This window comes from Cupressus sempervirens, chromosome 3, assembly GCF_028749045.1.
Source record: "Cupressus sempervirens isolate cs-2001-9-10 chromosome 3, ASM2874904v1, whole genome shotgun sequence".
In the NCBI taxonomy this organism is placed as follows: Eukaryota; Viridiplantae; Streptophyta; class Pinopsida; order Cupressales; family Cupressaceae; genus Cupressus; species Cupressus sempervirens.
Window position 1 is genome coordinate 63,996,051 of NC_143120.1, and position 20,714 is coordinate 64,016,764.

The window sequence follows — 20,714 nt, forward strand, 5'->3', positions numbered from 1 at the left end:
TGTGTCATTGACTAGGCGTGGTCCACTGATTGGGAATTAAAGCTTACGTGTCCTTGCATGGCACTTGGGTTGTCCACATAGTGTCAAGGTATTTGACCACATGGAGGTGACTCAACCCGAGAGTGCAGATGTTCATAGTCTACATGGTGAGAGCTTCTGTCTGACATGTGTCCAATGAGCAACAAACACCACATGTTGTGGGTAGGAGTTTGCAGGCGATCAAAGATTTAAAACTCGATGTCAAAAAACTTATGTGTCCATCAGAGAATACAGTGCAGTGTCAAGGAACTATTTTGCAGGGCCGAAGAATCACTTGTGGGGCCGAAGAACCACTTGCATGGCTAGAAAGAGCTTTTCATGTTGCCGAAGTTAGTGGGAATTATCCCACATTGGCTGCGGGAAGGCCCACGAGGTGTTTAAAAGTTTTCTCATGCAGGGTTAAAGCAAACAAGCATCGACATTTGATGAGTGCTCGTCGATTGGTATTAAGTGGTCACGGTTGACTTTTTCACCGAAGGGTGTGAGGAATATCGCTAGAATAAACTGTCAAACCAAAGAATATTCTTTACGAACAAACAACCTCCAAATCATAGAGTCGGGGTGTCACTGCCCAGTTCTGCTAAAAAAATTATCTCTGCTACCTGCCCAAAGGGCAAAAAAAAATTCAAAATAATACAGTCAAAAAATAAAAAGAAAACAAATTATAGACCTGAAAAATAATTAATGAGATATGAAAATGACTATACTTGAACTGCAAATTGGAGCCTCTGGTGCCAATTTGCAAAAAAAATTTGCCTCACGGTTGACTTTGGCCTAGGGTAGCTGAGTTTATAGTCAATCTTCATTGAATCAGTGTTTCAGATGCAATGGTGAGGTCAGATCTAGCTCTAGACACTCCCAATTTCTATAGTACTCTAGATTCAGGCTGAGGCGTTGAAGCAACAATGGTCTCAAATGGCTATGTGATGAGAAAATCTCCAAGCTTTGATACCATGTAAGAATTTGCCTTAGGAAAAAATTGACCCAAGAACTAAGAACTCAAACACAAGCACAATTGTAGACCAGAAAGAGAGAGTATGATCAAAATGACAATATATTCATTTAATATGCATTGAGATTACACTAGGAGTGCCTGTATATAAAGGCCTCTGAGATACATCTAGAATGCCTCAGAATAAGCATCATGATAAGTCATACAACCAGGCACATGTCCACCAGATGTGGGTTATCCTCCATTAAGCACAGATGTAAGTGCGATGATGAGAGGATAAGCCTACAAGGGTGTAACATGCAAATCAGTATTGTAGACAACATGCACTAAAAAAGGAGTGTGAATAATTGTGTTTTCTACATGACAACTCAGTGAATGATCCAAACTCTAGTGTTGTTGACACCATGTGTTGAAATAGAGTTGCATACTTTTGTGTTGTCATCATGACAACTCAAAAAGATGCGCAAACTCCTAAGTGTCTAACAAAATAAAATAATAAAATAATGCATTAACCTAAGTAAATTTAAGTAAGTGTAAATAGTAAATACATATTTATACCAACAAGGACACTTAGATTATGTTTTTATGACTTGTTATCATGTTACTTGGACTTCTCATATTAGACTATGTTGGTGTACTGACATTATATTTTTAGCAATTTATATCATGTTATTATGACTCACATGTTATTGTGTACTCAGTATTTATTATGACTTGCATGTTAGATCATGTTTTTAGGACTATATAGTATTTACATATTTATGTTATCATGTTAGATCATGTTATTTCAACTTTTCATTTCATGTTATGTTTCATATTCAACTGACATTTTGTTTGGATAAGTTTTATATCATAATATTATCATATTATTTGGAACTATTATATTTTCATGTTGTCAAGTTATATATTATCATATTTAGTAGACTTAGGAATATGCTTAGTATATTTAATGAACTTAGAAATATCATAAATATATTTAATTGAACATAGGAATAAAAATAGTCTATTTAATTTAACATAGAAGCAATAATATGCATGATCATATTAAATTAATAAAAATGTACATGGTCATTAAATTTAGAAAGAATAATATTGTGCATGGCAATAACTTTCATATCATCAATATTATCAAGAAAATAGGAACAAAAACATATAGGATCATTAAATTTAGAAAGAGCAAAAATTGCACATCAATAACTTTCATATCATCAATTATCAAGAACATAGTTTATTTACAAAAAATAAGATTCAAATAGAAGTGTACCTAAATATAACTATTTAAATCAATATTGGATTCAAATACAAGTAAACTCATATATTATTTATGAAACAAAAATTGGATGAACACACTAATTCAAATGGGATCTTGCATCATAAAAAATGAATATTGAAATGTTAGTAAATGTGTAAATTTATAAGTTCAATTTGTATGGTACAAAAAGTTACTACTTTAAAAAATATTATGTATTTGTACTATATAACAATAACATAGTACAACGATTACAGTGCTATTATATTATAGTAACTATAAAAGTTACTAAAATATAATAGCACTATAATCATTGTACTATGTTATTTTAGTGCTATTTGTACAAAAAATTACAACTAATATATAAATTATGTAATGTACTCACCATGTATAATTACCTAGGATGTAGATGTCATCCATGTGTCATCAAGAATTTTACCAAAATTTAATTTTGCCTATGTGTATAACAAGAATATATATATTAAAGAGACTAAGACCACAATTTAAATCAAAACTGAAAACCCAATTATAGGTCCAAAAACTCAAATAAAATAATTACACTCACATACTAAATTAAATGCCCTCACGTAGTGAATTATAACTTTGATTTAACCAAAATTTGAGTGTTATCCATGTTGATAAGTTGTACTTGGCACATGAGAAACAAATTAGTTGGCTACATATATATATATATATATATATATATATATATATATATATAACTACATATAAAATATCACAATTAACAAAAAATATTAAATGTGCATAAATTTGATTCAACCTAGTGTATCATCTACATCACCTCTCTTTTTGCAATGCATCTATGATTGCATCATACTCTTCCATTAAAAGTGTCCATAATATCTTATTGGCGAGTCTCTCTTTGTATCTTTCTAATTTGATATTTATTTCCACCACCAAATGAGAATACTGTAAAATTTTATTTTTTGATTAGTAGTCTTCAAATATCGGTAAACCATTCCTTCTCATTAGGAATTTGCATAGCCAAGTGCTCGAAACCATGACAAACCCAATTAGATGATGAAAAAAATCATCACCTTCTTTATGAAATATCTTTTTTTCGTAGGTTCCACACATCTAGCAAGATAGTACCTAGTATGTTCATCATTATCGTTAGGTGCAATACCAACATATAGATATCCTGTAAGACAAGTGCGTGCATGTACTTGATTTATAACTTGTTTCATTTTTAACTCAAACATAACAATAATATGAAATACATAAATAATATAATTTTAAGTAAATACAAGAAATTGAATTAAATTTTGTACTAGGTTGTATGAGGTTTGAAACACGATCATAGTCCTCTGATTCAAATTCATGATTTGGGTCTTCATTTCTTATGTCACCTTCAATGAGTGTGCTAATAGGTGTTAATAATTTATGTTGTCATTATTCAACCCATTCTATACTCTTACATTCTTCTCATTCATGTACAAAACAAAATTAGCAAGAATATGCAAGCTCCCTAGTCCATGTTAGAATCAAAACTGCTAAATGAAGACCATTTAGATAAATATCTAATTATATCACAATCATATCTTGAAAGGATATTCTTATCTTCAACTAGCCAAGAGAAACATCTGATTGTAGAGCTTTGACTTGATCTTGTACATATAAATATGTGTTGCACCATTCCACAATTTCATGTGCATTTTTTAATTTTCTTTTTCCTCAACTTTTAGTTGCTCTCTACAATGGGCTCCCTTAGCACATGCATTGGCACCATCAAGTTCTCCTTTATTGTGTCTAACCTAATAAAATCTCTACATATATTAGATATTATTTTTCTTATGTGTTCTTCTCAACTAAAAGAACAATCTAAAACTCTTGAGTTGTCTTGAAAAATTGTCTGACCATATTAGATGTTGCGTCATTTGAAATCCTCTCTCCCTTAAATTATCATAAAAGACATTGAAGCAATACTAGACAAAATTATGTGAGTTTAGTTTATTATAACTCATATAGAAATGACACTCTATCAAAAAAAATCAATCTCTCTTGTACTATTAGGTGCATGCCTATAAATAACATGAACAAAAATTGCCAGAAACACTAAATTATAATATTGTGCTTGTACCTCATTTGGGGTTCAAGTGTGTATTTCTCTATAGAATCAATAACTGAAAGTATAATTTTAATTTGAAATTCATTCTTGCATATGCAAAATTTTCCAGCAAGCCATATAGGATTTTGAGAGTGTACTACAATTGGAACAATTGTCATGTTGTCATTGATGTCAAACTTAATGGTAAGACAGAGTGTCAAAACACTAGAGAGACATTTACTAATAGTGTAGAGTGCCATAACTATTGATTCATGAAGAGTATTTGAAAATAAGAGATTTTAAGCTGAGCTAGTGATGTTGTTAAGAAGAGAGCAGTTAAGCATTATGGAATAACAATGGGCACTTGATAAGTTAGTCATTCACAAGATAATGTGTTGTTTAATCATTACATAGAGTGAAGATGAAAAATGAAATTTATGTATAAGTGAAATCATAAGAGTTGTGTTAAACTCTAAGGTTGACAGAGTATCAATATTGGTTGGTCAATGAAGCAAGTGAAGCAAGTGAAGTACAAGATTAAGGAACTTAAGTAGAGTTCAAAAAGATAGTTCAAGTCAAGTGATAATTATTTCCAAGCAAGTTGATGAAGGAAGGTTAGTAGTGATCGAGAATAGTACCAGCCCAACGAGCACTGAATGTCAAGAAAAAATTATAGCGTATATTGAGCTACATAGTGATGATCGAGAAAAATAAATTAGTGGTTCTTGAGTGACAAAAAAAGTTACAGTTTGTGAATGAATTGAATTTGAGGCTAACACAATTGACTTTTTGGATGATCAAAGTATGCAGATGATAAGGATTAATTACATAGATTATTTAATACACAAGGAGAGTGTGTATCTGCATGAGCTTCTTATGGCTCCCTTGACTTGATCTCTAGGACCACGTCGACCTTTTATAGACTAGGTTGACCTAGCTGACCTAGTCCTCCCAGGCTAACCTACTATTTGGTGACTTTGTAGCTTAGGGCCTGAAAGGCCTTAGGGGTTTAATTAGTTTTCTTCTACTCTCACATCAACTTGTATTATTTTCCTATCGAAAACTCATATATAAGAAGACTTGAATTCTTCATTCATGTCTCATTCATCTCTTTCATTCATGCACTCAAGAAATTTAAGCTCTTGCTCTCAAGTTCAAATTTATGCCTTTTTCATTCAAGGAGTTCAAGTATTCAGGATTTTAAAGCATTTAAGCAAGGATATTTCCATCATTATTGAAGAGTCCTTTGTGAGCATTTCCTCTTCAAGATCTAGCTTATTGTTGACCATCAAGAGAGGAGATCTACAATGAAGCATTCATCTTCTTCATTGATGCATATTTATATCCATGGCACCATGATGGGATTATGGTAGTTTTTTTGCAATGTGTGGAGATGCCCTACATTTCTAATTCAAGACCTATGATACATTTACATACAAAATCCTTATAAACAAGGGTTTCAAGAAAGTTGAATACTAGTATTTATCTTATTTTTCAGTCATTTATATTTACATTTCTCATTTACAACTAATTCCTTAACCTAGGGCTTGACCAAGGCAAACCCTCATCAAACCCCAATAATAAAACCTCACTTTTTATGTTGATTTGTAGGGTGGTAGCAAAAAGGATTACAGATTTAGAACCTACTTTTTAGAAGCTTTCTAGAGTCATTAGTTACAAATCGCCAGACAACACCAACTTGGTGGAAAGGCACCCTTCAAGTCAACCTAGATCTTCAGTATCCACTTCCAGGGATATTTTCAAGTTTTATTCCTTCCATCATTTTCACAATTAGAAGTTTAGAAAATGTTCATATATGTGAGTTTTGGAGCTGAGATACCTCTTTCTCTATGCATTTCAAGGTGAGTCTTCGATATTTTATTTCATTTCATATCTTTACCCTAGATCTATATCTTAATTGAGATAATTGTATACACATAACATTGAAATTTATATTATTTAAGAAATTAGTTCAATTCCACTTCTACAATATCCTACAAGGGCCAAATAGTACACTTCCTTGTATTGCATTTATCTTTATAATTTGAATTTAGTGTTGGCATCCTTCTTCCTTTGGGCCTAAGCTAATCTAATTTGGATCATAAGCAAAATCATATTTGGAAATTCCCTTCTTTCCCTCACACATCAATTTAAATGGCTCAGTGGACCTCAAAATAGGGATACCTACTATCCTATTAAAGCACCTCCCTTTCCCCCGCTGAATATTTTTCTTAACCATTGTAATACCCTTCTTTTTCGTGTTAGGTTATTTTATGTTCCTTTTAGATTGAGAAATTCCTTTTCTTTATATTATTTATTTCATCCGCATAGTTAGACCTCTTTTATGACCTCTGCATATTTATGTGGTCTCCTCTTTTATGACCTTACTTACATGAAGTCTAACCTATAGTGTTCCTGTTAGGAAAAGTTGTAGACTCATGGGCTCCCTTGAGCATGATTCATCTTTTCTGTGTAGGACTCATGATGACACTCACATCTTTACTCATGATCTTGATCCTATAATAGGGCACAACTTTTTTCACTCATCCCATGATGAAGATGATGCTTTAAGAGTTCCTCCTTTGCAAGTTGATAATATTTCTAATGAATTTGATAAATTGAAAACATGGCTTTCTCAAGAAAATCTTATATAGTGTTGTTCTTATTGAAGCTCTTAAGAAGCTTCTTAAAAATGATGATAATAACCTTTCTATCTTGCATGGTATATCTCATGCTAAGTCTTTGATAAAAATGTGTTCAAGAGTTAGGATAACCTCTTCCTTGCATAACCATTGAACCTTCTATTTTGATTTCTACTACTCTTTCTAGCATACCTACATATGCTCCACCTCTTATGACTACTACACAAGTGTCCACTTCTTTAAGTGTTGGTCTTCCTAGCCTTTCACTTTATGTGAGTGGTCCTCCTACTTACATTCCTTCCTCATTACCTTCATATAATTTGGTTCCTTTTACTCATTTGAACCCTTTACCCATTCCTTCTCACCCTTTGCTAACATCCTTGCATATTCCTTCTGCTTCTTATAACTTTCCTAATCCATCTAATATACCTATGCCTACTAGAATTTCTTTTGATCCTACCATTAGTAACTTGGTTCAAGAAGTCACTTCTTCACAACAATAACTAGCTCAATTAACTCAATCTAAGTACAATATTCCTACATGTGATGTTAAAAATCCTCTTTCTTTGGATATCCTTTGTCTTGTTACCCCACAACATGTTGAGGTACCTCATCTTGAGACTTATAATGGTAAGGGAGATCTCATAATTTATGTTGAAACTTTCTTGACTATTTGTAGTGATTTTTCTCATGTGTATAGGCTTATGGCTAAGTTATTCCCACATACTTTTAGTGATAGAGCCTTGCAATGGTATTTCTCTCTACCTCCTTATTCTATTGATTCTTTTCAAACTCTTACTAATGCTCCCATTCCACAATTTTAGAATAATATTGGTCCACAAATTTCTTTAATTGATATAAGTGCATTGTAAGTAGAATTTTAAAGAGAAAGTTACTAAATTTATTGGTATATCTAAACATTTCTATATTCATATTTCATATCATGTGCCTGATCATGATATTCAATGCATCTTTATTCATAATTTACAAAAATACATTAGGTAAAAGATTATCCTTACTAAGTATATCTCCTTTTCACATCTATGTGTAGTGCTTCATCATTATGAGTTACAAGTGAGTCAACTTGAGAGCTCTACTCCGATGGTTCATGTTTCTAGTGATAAGAGTGATGCCACCAAAAATCCAAAGAAATCCTCTAAACCCAACAATTTCATCAAAATCAATTCTACAAATATGGTTGATGATCAAGTGGCTACTACAGCTAGAGGTACAACTAATTTTTGTATCATCCTAATCATAAGTATAATCAATTATCTGAACCTTTTTCTAACATGATGACTAAATTGGTTCATGCTTAAGTTCTCAACCTTCCTCCTATTCTTCATACTGATCCTAGTAAATCTCTACCTAGGTCTTTCAATTTGAATGTCTTTTGTCAATTTCCCTATCAATCAAGTCCTAATACTCAAAAGTGTTATGGTTTGAAGAATTATATTCATGACCTTATTGATTCTAAGAATATATTTGTTGATGCTCAAGTTAATAACATGAATAAATCTATTCATTCTCCTAATCATATTTTCTAGATTTACACCAATCCTTTACTTTCCAACTCATCAAATGTTATTAATTAACCTTCTTCTTCTTATCGCCATATCAATTAAGATGATAAGATACAAGAAATTAATCATGTGGTTAATCATATTGAGTTGGATTCTCAACCTCCAATTTCTTCACCACCTAAACCCAAACATACACCTATTTTTAGCTTTAATCAATCTGATATGTTTAAAGAAACTAATTGTCCTGTTAACATCACCACTAGATTTACTCATATTCCCTCGTGTGGTAATTTGGTTGATCCTTCCTCTTTAGTGGATGTTATGAGTGAAGAACACCTTTAAAAAAAGGTCACATAGAGATACTTATGATACAACTTCTATGTGGATTCAAAGTTGTTATGGTTTTCTTTATATTCCGCAAGGTTCTATCACTTTACCTAATTCTCTATCAAGGAAAATTGTTTTTACAACCTTTGATGTTATTCTTACTTTTGATCAATTTAAAGTTAAGCTTTGTATTCTATGGCTTTCTTCCATGAAAATCATAGCTTCTCCTATTCATAAATGCCTTAAGTTTCTCTTTGATGGAGACATTATTACTAATAATTTCTCTCTTTATAAACAATCACATCCTAGAGATTGTGCTGAGATTGATTTTTATTGTTTATCTTGTATCTTGTCCTAAAAAACCACTTACTCATCCTGGTCATCTTTATAGAAACTATCAAAGATATAAAATAGACAAGGTCATAGAACTTAGTCTTCCTAAGAGTTGTTCACAGGTGCCTATCTTTTCTACTTCATCTACTCTTACTTTTGAACCTATTTTACCTTCTACATCGATTCCTCAACTACTATATCTAAACCTATTGATGTTCCTTCTTTGGAACCTATGGTAGTTGATCCTAATCCTTATACTATATCTCATAAGGCTATTCATAGTCAACATGTTCATCAGCATCACAAAAATTGTCCAACTAAATTTAATGCTAAAGGTCATTCTATTACTTGTCAACCTTTAGCTTCCTTTGATCAAACCATGCATGCATCTTTGTGTTGGAATCACAATAGGAAAAGTAAATATTCACCACACATCCATCTCATACATTCAACATCTAAACTAAAATATCATGTAAAGCATATAAACAAGTAAGAATTCACACATATATGACATTAGATATGATTACCTAGAAAACCTCCAATGAGAAGGTAAAACTAGGGTGAGGATGACACCCACAAATCTTCATTACTGTAGTAATAAAGTGTATCCAATTAAGGTTACAATGTTTGATCATGAACCATGATCTACCTTCTGAAAGGTATGCCATATTGAAGGCTTACAAAGATTGTTAGGTCTCACCTTGTTAAATGATTTCAACACCCTAGTAGAAGTGTGTCTTGTTAAAGGACTTCAACTCACAATTAAGTAAGCAACTTGTTAGAGGATTTCAATACAGCCTGTTAGGACTACTATGTTAAGAGATTTAACTAATTCACCTGTTAGAATGTCTCAACAATGATCCTATGATTAACACTTTGTTGCTTGATGATATATCACCTCTAAATTGATGTATACTTGATCCTTCTTGATTAGATGTATCTCTGTTGTTCACTATTTCCTTCTTTTGTTCTCCTCTAGCTAATTCTACAATGCAATTCAAATCATGATACCTTGGTCACCATGTATGTCCTGGTTTCCACATGCAAAACTCTCCTTGATCATTCATTCATTCCCTTTCATGCTTATATAAAGTTTAGGGTTTTTTCCTCCTTAAGAAGAACTAAGTGACTTAGAGTTAGGTATGAATCAACCGTTGTGATTCACCCATATTGCTTCTTAAACCTTCCCTTTACCTAATTGGGTGCATGTAATGCATATGGATTCCAACTTAAGATTTGTCCTTATCACCAAAATGTCATAATTCAATCTTTAAGTTAGACTAAAAATGGTTTACATAGTAGTTTTTGCCAATAAAAATAGCTATGACAAAACTATGTTACTCGACAACTAAAGCCCCTGGTGCTCAACATACACTGACTTCAATACTGTCACTCCATATCTAAATGACTCAGCATGCATTGCTTGCTTGGTTCTTGAATCACTCAGCATACACTGTCTGTTGAGTGACTCAGCTCTCACTGATTACTTAGCATGCTCTATCTTGTATGTTGTGCTCGACATATGTTACCTATTCGGCATGAACTAAGTAAATGAATTAAGTGTATAGACACTCACTAATCAAAACCAATATGAGATTGTAACAATCTCCCCTTTTGACATGAGTGTCAAAAACACTTGGTCATCCATTAATACTTAATTCTTATGAGCATAACATAACTAACTATTCAGCTTCTATACAAAATTTCAAAATATCAAAATTTTGCAACAACTTATACCTCAAAATCTTATAAGTCCCCCTGAGTTTTTTGATCTATTATACACTCAAAATATTACCCCTACTAAGTAGGTTTGCCTCAATTGATACTCTTTCACTTGCTTACTGCTCTTATTCAACTGATACTTTTGCGCTTCCCTTTCTCTTTTCTTTCTCTCCCATGCTCTTACTCCCCCTTAGCTCTTTCTCCCCCTTTTTGACACTGATGTCAATAGATCATACATTGATTGTGTATTTGTCCAAAAATGATTTATGGGCATTACGAATAATCTTAAAAGCAACATCCCAATTGTCATAAGCTACCACCAAAGACTTAATTTGGATGGCCAGCTCAGCAACAAGGTGTACTAGGCTATCTAATGTAGAAAGATTGGGGTCTTTCTTCATAAGTGTTTCTGCATAGCCTAACTTCTTATGTAGAATCTCCATATGAGGAGTCAATGTAGTTTGGATTTTTATCAATTTAGCACTTATGTTGGCCTCATCTATAGATAGTGTTGCTAATTGACTTTGGGTTTGCAACAGGGTCTTAAGATGTTTCTCACTTTGAACTAGAGTCATGGGCAATTTAGCTTTGGTTGACTGCATTTGACTTTCCAAGCTCAAGATGTGATTCCTTATCTCTTGTGTAAAGAGTGTAGGATTACACAATTTGGTATATAGAGAGGAAATATTCTCTAGTATCTTTTTCACACTGTCTATCTTAGTTTCCAATACAACTTGTATAAATACTATGTCATTAGATATCTTTTCATTTACTTTACTTTGAAATTTCTTCTCAGGTCATTCTAATAATTTTGCATTTTTATCCAGGTCTATCACTTACTCTTTCCACTATGTTGGTTAATTGTTCAATAATTTGCTTTATTTCATCTAGAGTACGTAGAATTAGGTAGAATGAATGCATCTAAGAAGATGTCTTTGATATCAAGAAAAAATTGCTTCTGTTTATTTTCCCTTATGAGCAGTTCTTGATGTTTCTTTCTTGCTAAGGCTTCTTGAAGTATATCCATATGCTTAATTATTATTGATGCATAATCATACGTAGGAAAAACAATTTCTTTATCTAGGCTAACATATCCATAGGCTATTACCTCTTCTACCTTGGATGAACTAGGACTCGACACTAAGAATTGCAAAGGTGTATCTGTGATCAACCTCTAAAGAGTTTGACTGGAAGGAGTGCCAAATTCTTGTAAAGTTACCAGTGCTTGAATTGTTGCTAGCTCCTTTAGCTTGGGTGTCAAAATAGTCTCTTCGGGCTTGTCCTTTTCTACCTCATTGATTTGAATTGCACCTTAATCTTGTATTGGAGGTGCAGATGAATCTATCTGATCTGTTTGACTTTGTGTCTCATTAGTGACTAGTGTTTCCACCTTATCTTCTCCAATTGTCTCAACCTTATTTGTTTCAGCTATTGGTACATTTTCTAGGACTAGAGTGTCACTTTTGTATGTACTGATAGTGCATTCTTTTGTCTCCTTCCTTTGATATAAAACTGAGGGTTGTGAAGGTTGTACACTAGTAACTTGAGGAGTGATTGTATGTAGTTCTTATGTTTTCACCTCCTCACTTGTAGTTATAGTCACTAGTTTTTGAATTTCATTTACACTAACTAGAAAAAGATTGTCACATAATTTGGCCTATAGTGTAGATTGGTCAAGTATTTTTCTCAGATCTTCCTTTGTTAGGGGATTGATGTTCTGAATAATAGAATTAGAAACATCCTTTACTGTAATAGTTTTAGTACTTACACTTATTATCTATAGAGGGTTGGCACTCAGCATTTGTGTATTGTGTACACTCTATTCTTGTTGCTACTATACCTCAGTTGTTGCCTGATCATCTATATTCACATCAGTGCCTCCCTTAGTTGTTCCTTCTTCATTGTCATCATCTTTGACCTTAATAAGTTCTTGTTCACCTTCTTTGACTATGGCTAGTCCATATGTGATCTTCCATATTTTTTTGGACTTTATTAAAACATCCTCTATGTTGTTCTATTTTATACTAAATGCCCTATATTTAGGAACAAATCTAACAACATATTTCTTTATGGCTTTGGATATTTGAACCTTGCTAAGTTCTTGCATAACTTGGGTGAGGGATGTCTCCCCAATTTTCCTTTCTAAGTTCAAACAATAATGCCATTTTTGCTCAACTCTTTCATATAGAATTTTAGGTATGGAGTTGGAAATCTCTAGAGAAGCCTTCTTAAAAGCATCCATCATGGCATATATTTCCTCCTCCACTTGATTCTTCTCAACTTTTCTAAGATTTTCAAAATCAATGTGAGAGAAACCTAATAAATCAATATTGTTAATAATATTCTAACATAAGTTATCTAGATCTAAGGATGGATTATGATTCACCACTTGGAATTGGGTGTTGTCATATGATTCAGTCCTTTCCTTGTCACATTTAGCTTGAGCTACATATTTTCTTCTTGGTATTTTTTGTGCTCTACCTTCCTGCTCTATAGGCTTGGCTTTCTCTTTAGCGTTTTCTACAATGACTCATGTTTTGGCCCTTGTAGTAGGTTTTGTTGGTTTGGGTTGACTTGGTTTAGCGACCTTTTTAGGTCTAGTCACCACTTGTGCCTTGACCTTGCTCTTCTTTTGATCAATAGGAATAGGTGCTTCCTCGGCACCTTCTGTAATCTTTATTTCTTCCTCTTGTTGATCCTCACCCTGACCTTGTGTTAATGCCAGAGGTGCTTGAATCTAAGTGTCTTCTTCCTCTTCATCCTCTTCCTCTTCTTCTTCCTCCTCAACACCTTCACCAAATTTTTGTTTTAATTTCTTTAGCATTTTATCCTTCTTCTTGATCACTAAAGTAGTCTTCAAATGATCTTTGATTTGGCCAACTCATAGTTACCAAAAGCTTTGGCATCTTTGTCCACTTCTTCTGCAAGTACTCTTGTGATTGCTACATAGGCCTCATCAATATTAATCTCATAACCTAATGGCCTTAGCCATCTCACTCTAGGAATTGTTGCTTGTACAAAGGTGTGATCAATATCAACTAGGAAACAAAAATCATCATAATATTTTTCCACTAATGATACTAGAATTCTTAATCTCTTCTTCATGGATTGTTTGAAATCCTCAAAATAACTAGTCATTACTAACTCAAAGTTATCACCTAACTATTCAATGAACTCTCCTATTTGAACTACAACAGACCTATTTGTCTTCTATGCAACATTACTAAATGTAGGGAATGTGTTCTGTACATAAAAGAAGATACATACCAAAATAGATCCAAATTTACATTGAGTAGTCTTTGATTTACTTATTGCTCTCACATTTTCAATTTATTGTTGTAGCTACAACTAGGCAAGATCATATGTATGATCCTTCTTCACAATCTTGTAGCCCATATCCACTATAGTGTAGGGTAAACTATTCAATCTACTTGATTGATAAAACTTATGTACAATTACCCTTACTGAAAAAGCTATTAGAGGATCTATGATGGTGTCTATGGTCATTCCCCTCTTGTTCCACATAGCCCCTATGTTCTTTTCAATAACTTCTTTGGATTAACTTCTCATAGTCTTTGGCTGATCTAGGGTTGGATACCTTGTTACCCTATGAATTATCCTCTTTGTGATTTTGATTGGCCCATTATCTAACCACATTGAGCTATCATGAATTCTGCTTAAAATAATCCTGATCCACTCAGTTTTGAAAATGTTAGGGAAATCTAGGGCATGATTTAACCCTTTCTTTTCTACAATCTTGAATTCTTCCCTCAATAAACCATTTTTGCATGATTTTCCATACTCTCTAATTTCCATATCACCAATACTCTCAATCTTACAATTGTAACACTATATGACATCTTGAATCATTAACACTTATAGTGGTATCATAGATAATGCACTAGAGGGATCTTGTTTGTATGCTATGTCTAGAATGGTGTTAAAAATAGGTGGTTTTATCTCATTGCTAACTAGCTAAACATTTAAGACCTCATTTCCCTCTACTCCTTTAGCTTTCGAAGAACTAGATGCCATTGTATAAATATAGGGTTTATGAAATTTCAAATAGTGTAGCTCAACACATGTTAAATACCTTGTAAAACCTAATGAAATGATGTCGAACGGCTACTCAAATCTTTTGTAAACACTTTGGATGAAATTTCTAAATCACCTTTAGTTCTTTTTTCTCTCTCTCAAGTTCAAATGATGTTAAATGAGTAGAAATTGATCAAATAGCTCTTTAAAACACTACAATTAATGCTAAGTGCTTACACAGTTGTAAGCTCAGCATCAACTAATTTCTAGCTCACTTGGCATCCACTTGTCTTCCCATTCACTCAGTAACCATTACAAGCTTCACATCAACTAGCTAATCTTTTAGCTCAACATCCATTAATATTTAACTCAGCAACCATAGGAAACTTTTCATGCTCAAAAGTAACATGAAAAACTTAAAGATTTTTCTTTGATTCCTAATAACACTTTGCATCTTTATTCATGCTTATGTAATATTTTTTGGAACTAAATCCTTGGAACTGATGTATTATGCATCTTTTTTAAATATTAGTCCCACATACCTCTTGATTGCTTAGTTTGATGTGGTGTGATAACCTAACCCATTGGGTGAAGTGATCCCTTCTCCACTTGATGTGCTATAATACTCCTTTCTCTTCCATGTCTTGTTCATCTCATCTCTAAACATTTTCAATATTTTCCTTGCCTTTTCCTTTGTTGAACTCGCAACTTGGTTCCTTTGACCTTGTTGGACAATATTTTCTAATGTGACCTATCTTCAAATAGCTAAAACATGTCATTTGACTCAACTACCTCTTGTAGTCACTCCTAAAGTGTGTTCTAATACAATTCCTAGGAACATGTCCATACTCTTGATAGTAGTGACAACTATACCTTGTATTGCAATCCCAATTATAAAAGTTTCCATTGTTCTTCACCTTTGCTTTCTTATTTGATGACCACATGAGTTTGAATTTGCACTCAAAAGCTCTATGTCCATACTTATGATAGTTATAACAATATTCTTCAAATATTTGAGTGTGCATCATCTTAGTTCTAGATTCATATGCTTGATGACCTTGTTTGTTGCACTTATGACAGTAATCCATGCTCTTCTATTTAACATTTTGGTTGATCATCTTGCTACTACACACATTAGCAATATGTCCTTTCTTATCACAATTATGACAAGTAGGTTTTCAATTCTTATCTTTCTTGCTCCTTTCTTTAGCACTTTTGGATGATTCTCCTTCTTTAGTACTTGTGTATCCTAGTCCAGACATACTTTGACCCATAAAACATTCACCATACATCCATCTCATACATTCAACAAATAAACTAAAATACCATGTAAAGCATATACATTTAAAGCATATAAAAAAGTAAGCATTCACACATATATGACACCAAATATTAGCTAGAACCTCTCCAATGAGAAGGTAAAATTGGGGTGGGGATGACACCCACAAATCTTCACTACTACAATAATAAAGTGTATCCAATGAAGGTTACAATTCTTGATCATGAACCATGATCTACTCTATGAAAGGAATGCCTTGTTAAAAGCTTACAAAGACTATTAGGTCTCACCTTGTTAAAGGATTTCAACACCCCATTAGAAGTGTGCCTTGTTAAAGGACTTCAACTCACAATTAAGTAAGCACCTTGTTAGAGGATTTTAATATAGCCTGTTAGGACTACTTTGTTAAGAGATTTAATTGATTCACCTATTAGAATTTCTTTGCAATGATCCTTTGGTTAACACTTTGTTGCTTGATGACAGATCACCTCTAAACTAATGCATACTTGATCCTTCTTGATCAAATATCTCTCTGATGTTCACTATTTCCTTCCTCTATTCTCCTCTAACTGATTCTGCAATGCAATTTAGATCACAATACCTTGGTCACCATGAATGTCCTAGTTTGCACATGCAAAACTCTACTTTAGCATTCATTCATTGCCTTTTACACTCATGGAAAGTTTAGAGTTTTGTCCTCCTTAAGAAGAACTAGGTGACTTAGGGTTAGGTATGAACCAACCGTTGTGATTCACCCATATTTCCACTTAAACCTTCCCTTTACCTGATTTAGTGCATGTAATGCATAGGGATTCCAACTTAAGATTCATCCTTATCACCAAAATATTGTAATTCAATCTTTAAGTTGGCTTAAAAATGGTTTACATAGTAGTTTGTGCCAATACAAACAACTATGACAAAATTGTGTTACTCAGCAACTAAAGTCCCTAGTGCTCGGCACACACTAACTTCAATACTGTCACTCGACATCTGAATGACTTAGCATGCACTGCTTTCTCACTTCCTAAATCACTTGGCATACACTATCTTCTTGGCACTTGAGTGACTTAGAACTCACTAATTACTCGACATGCTCTATCTTTTATGTTGTGCTTGGCATATGTTACCTATTTGACATGAACTAAGTAAATGACTTAACTGTAGAGACACTCACTAGTCAAAACCAATCTGAGATTGTAAAACTTTGGAGGAAGAAAAGCAAGGTAACACTTTGCATATGGATAAACATGATGATTTTGTTCATATTTTAGATTCTATTAATCTAGATATGCAAGTGTTTCCTGGATATCAAATTGCCTCAATCCTTGCCTTTCTATGCTATGGTTATTTTTAGAATAAGCCTCAGTTTTACCATTAAAATGGTCACCTTCCATTAAAAATTTTGAGAAAATTTTCCCTTTGAATCCTCTAGCTCTGTCTAGCACTTCAAATTTTTAAAATCTGGTCCTCAAGTCAAAAGTTCTCACAGGTTTATGGAAGGAACCAAAATATTTATTTTCAACTTGATCATTAACCATTAACCTCTCCATCAAAAGGGTAAGATAAGTTTGCAAAATTAACCTTTTAAAAGGTTAAGGTTTGGGGGTCAAAATATGTATTCCAAACCAAATCATTAACCATTAACCTTTTTAAAAGAGGTTAATGTTCGGGGTCCAAAACATGTGTTTCACTTTGAAATCTTAACCTCTCCATCAAAAAGAGGTTAAGATAAATTTCCAAAACACATATTTTCTCCCCCATCAGTAACCTTAACTTCTTGTCTCAAAGGTTAAGGTCGAGCTCCAAATATGTTTTTTGAGGTTAGTAAAAGAAGAGAATTGAAAGGATGAATCACTGGCTAATGCTATTGCTAACTATTCAATTGGAGATAATCCAACAAAGCTTCAACGTAGGAAAATGCAACAACAAAGAAGAGAGAAAAAGTGGTTGATCTCATTTATCAAGATGAAAAAGAAACAATGAACATTGAAAATGCAGCTATCACAAGATCTAAAGAAGTGGATTTAGCATATCTAGGAAAATACAACATTTGGAGACGTGACAATGAGAATGACAATGCAAATTCCACAGTTAAATTAATTAGAGATCAAATAATTATGGCTCGGGTATATGCAAGCATAGTCACAGATATGGAAAAGGTTCAAGAAGTTAAGTTTGAGTTTTTCGTCTCACATGAAGGTTAGTGATAGTAGTTTAATTTCGCATGAAGAAGTTCACAGGGCCGCACGAAGACTCGTAATAGTAATTTAATTTCATGCAAGAACAAAATGATTTCGCACAAGGACCAGATGATTTCACATGAGACCAAAATGATTTCGCGCGAGAAGGCAGACCAATTTTACAACAGCAACTAATTTTTACAAATTTTGATCGTTTTAGTAACCAGGCAAATAAATAGGCAGGTAGAACAGAAAATAGGTGATATCAAGCATGTCTGAAAATAATGAGCAAGGGAAAAAGCAACCTTGTGCATGAACAATCAAGTGACTTAGTTTGTGTTGATCCCTAGGAGAGATATTTGTGTATGTTTTCAAAGAGTTTTACAATCATTGTACACATTCCTAGAAAGTGAAAAGTTGGCCTCTCTAAGGTTTTTAGTAATGTTTTGACTCTGCAACTTTTATGACTCACAGGGGTGACCTCCAATCCTAGCGCACCAAGGTTTTAACACAGTCTGAGAACTTAATCTTCAAGAGCCGCTGGGGAGATCTGACAACCCACAATGAACCACACCTGTGGAGATTTCTTCCACAAGGACATTTATATAGCAGTTGTCACTACCACGTCAAAAATGGCTATTACTGCTCGAGGTTTCGTCAACACAGTTTTCCCTATAGAGGGATTGTCTTCTATGGTTAACCCTCTCTAAAGGTGACCGACTCACAACAGTGTACCACAAGGGGACTTAGCTTCCAGATCCAAGGTTTTGACACCTTTACACTTTTAGCCCAATCAAAGCAAGCAAATTAATTCGACACACTAAACTAATATTATCTCTTAAAGATCTATGATATCAACTCCTAGTGATCTATCAACCTCTACGGAGAAAGGATGTCTCAATCAACAAGTTGAAGATTCATCTATCTACGAGATGCTCAAAGTATCCTCCCCACCTACAAGGAATCTTTCATAGAGAGGAGTTTCACTAGGAACCCACTCTCTCAAGATTCACGAATAGTGTTCATGGGGGTCTAATTACTATGTGTATACAGATGTTAATTCTCGAAAGCAAATCTATCCAAAAGCAATCAAAGAGCACAAGATGGTACACTTAATTCTTTAACTAATGCGAGGTGAGTCCAAAGATGTGGAACATTCAACCCCTCACACAAGCCAAAACGAGTCCACAACTCATAAACTAGTGAGTTCTAGAAAGCACAAAAGGGTTGCCTAGTGGAGCATTTAACGCTTCTTTCCTATAGACCCCTCACCCTTTAATGTGGTGTTGATCTTGCAACCACAGGGTGAAACGAGGGGCCGATAGATTAGTGAGTCCAATAACCCAAGATAGCTAATTAGATCTATCACTAGTAACCAAGCCTGCTAGATGAAACTAATAGAGATCACAACCTAGTATCAAATTATGTGTGTGTTGTAAAATGAGAACATGGAAGGAAATACACACAAGTTTGACTCAAGAGATGTTTGTTTTAGCTCCAAATGAAGTGTTATCAGTCAAAGAGAATTACCTGGTAATCCTCACAACACGCTTAGTAGATGTTTTACCTATTTTTAACAACTTTATCACGCTTTTCCAATTATCCCACAAACTGCTATTATGCTATTCCAAAAAATCAAAAAACACAAAAAAACCAGAAATAATGAGCAGTTAGCAGAAAAATCAGAAAATATGAAAATCAATGCAAGAAAAAGCATCTGTCAGCAGAGTCTCGCATGAAATTCCTGACAGTTCATACCAAGAAGCTTTACGACCCATGTGAAATTATATTACGGCCTGTGCAAAGAAACAGGTGTCACACGAAGTTTCATGCACTCAAGCGATTTCTCGCGTGATACGGAAAGAATCTTCGCACAAAGATTCTGGATCCTTGCGCAAAAATGAACAGTCTCGCATGAAGATTCTCGAATTTGTACAGAACAATAAGGATAGAGAACAAAAAAATGATTAAAAAAATGCAGAAAGAGGCCAAAAAAATTAATTCTCTTGGCCCCACGGTGGGCACCAGAAATGTATGTGTGAATATGCGGCCTCTACTAACACACACACTTCAACACGGTCTTTATTTTCGAATTTACCCTGGAATGAACATTGGATTGTTCATCTAAAAATCAGCCAGCAAGGCGACCTGTTGCCTTCTATCTAAAGGGATTTTGCTTGTTAGATATCCTCATATTTGAGGTGTTAAGCAACCAGACCCTCTAAGAATGAAGGATTTAAGAAATGAAATTAATTTATATGATTATGCAGATTAATCTAGAATGAGAAATGCATTCTAATCTAAGAGCAAGTAAAGGAAGCTAGATTAATCATATGCATATTATGCTAAATGAAATTAAGCTAAG

General features: G+C 33.6%; 1 pseudogene; it reads left to right on the top strand.

Moving 5' to 3' along the window:
- The first annotated feature begins 251 nt into the window (after nt 1-251).
- Nucleotides 252-20,714, top strand: part of LOC149564797 (uncharacterized) — a 49,432-nt pseudogene continuing 28,969 nt past the window's right edge.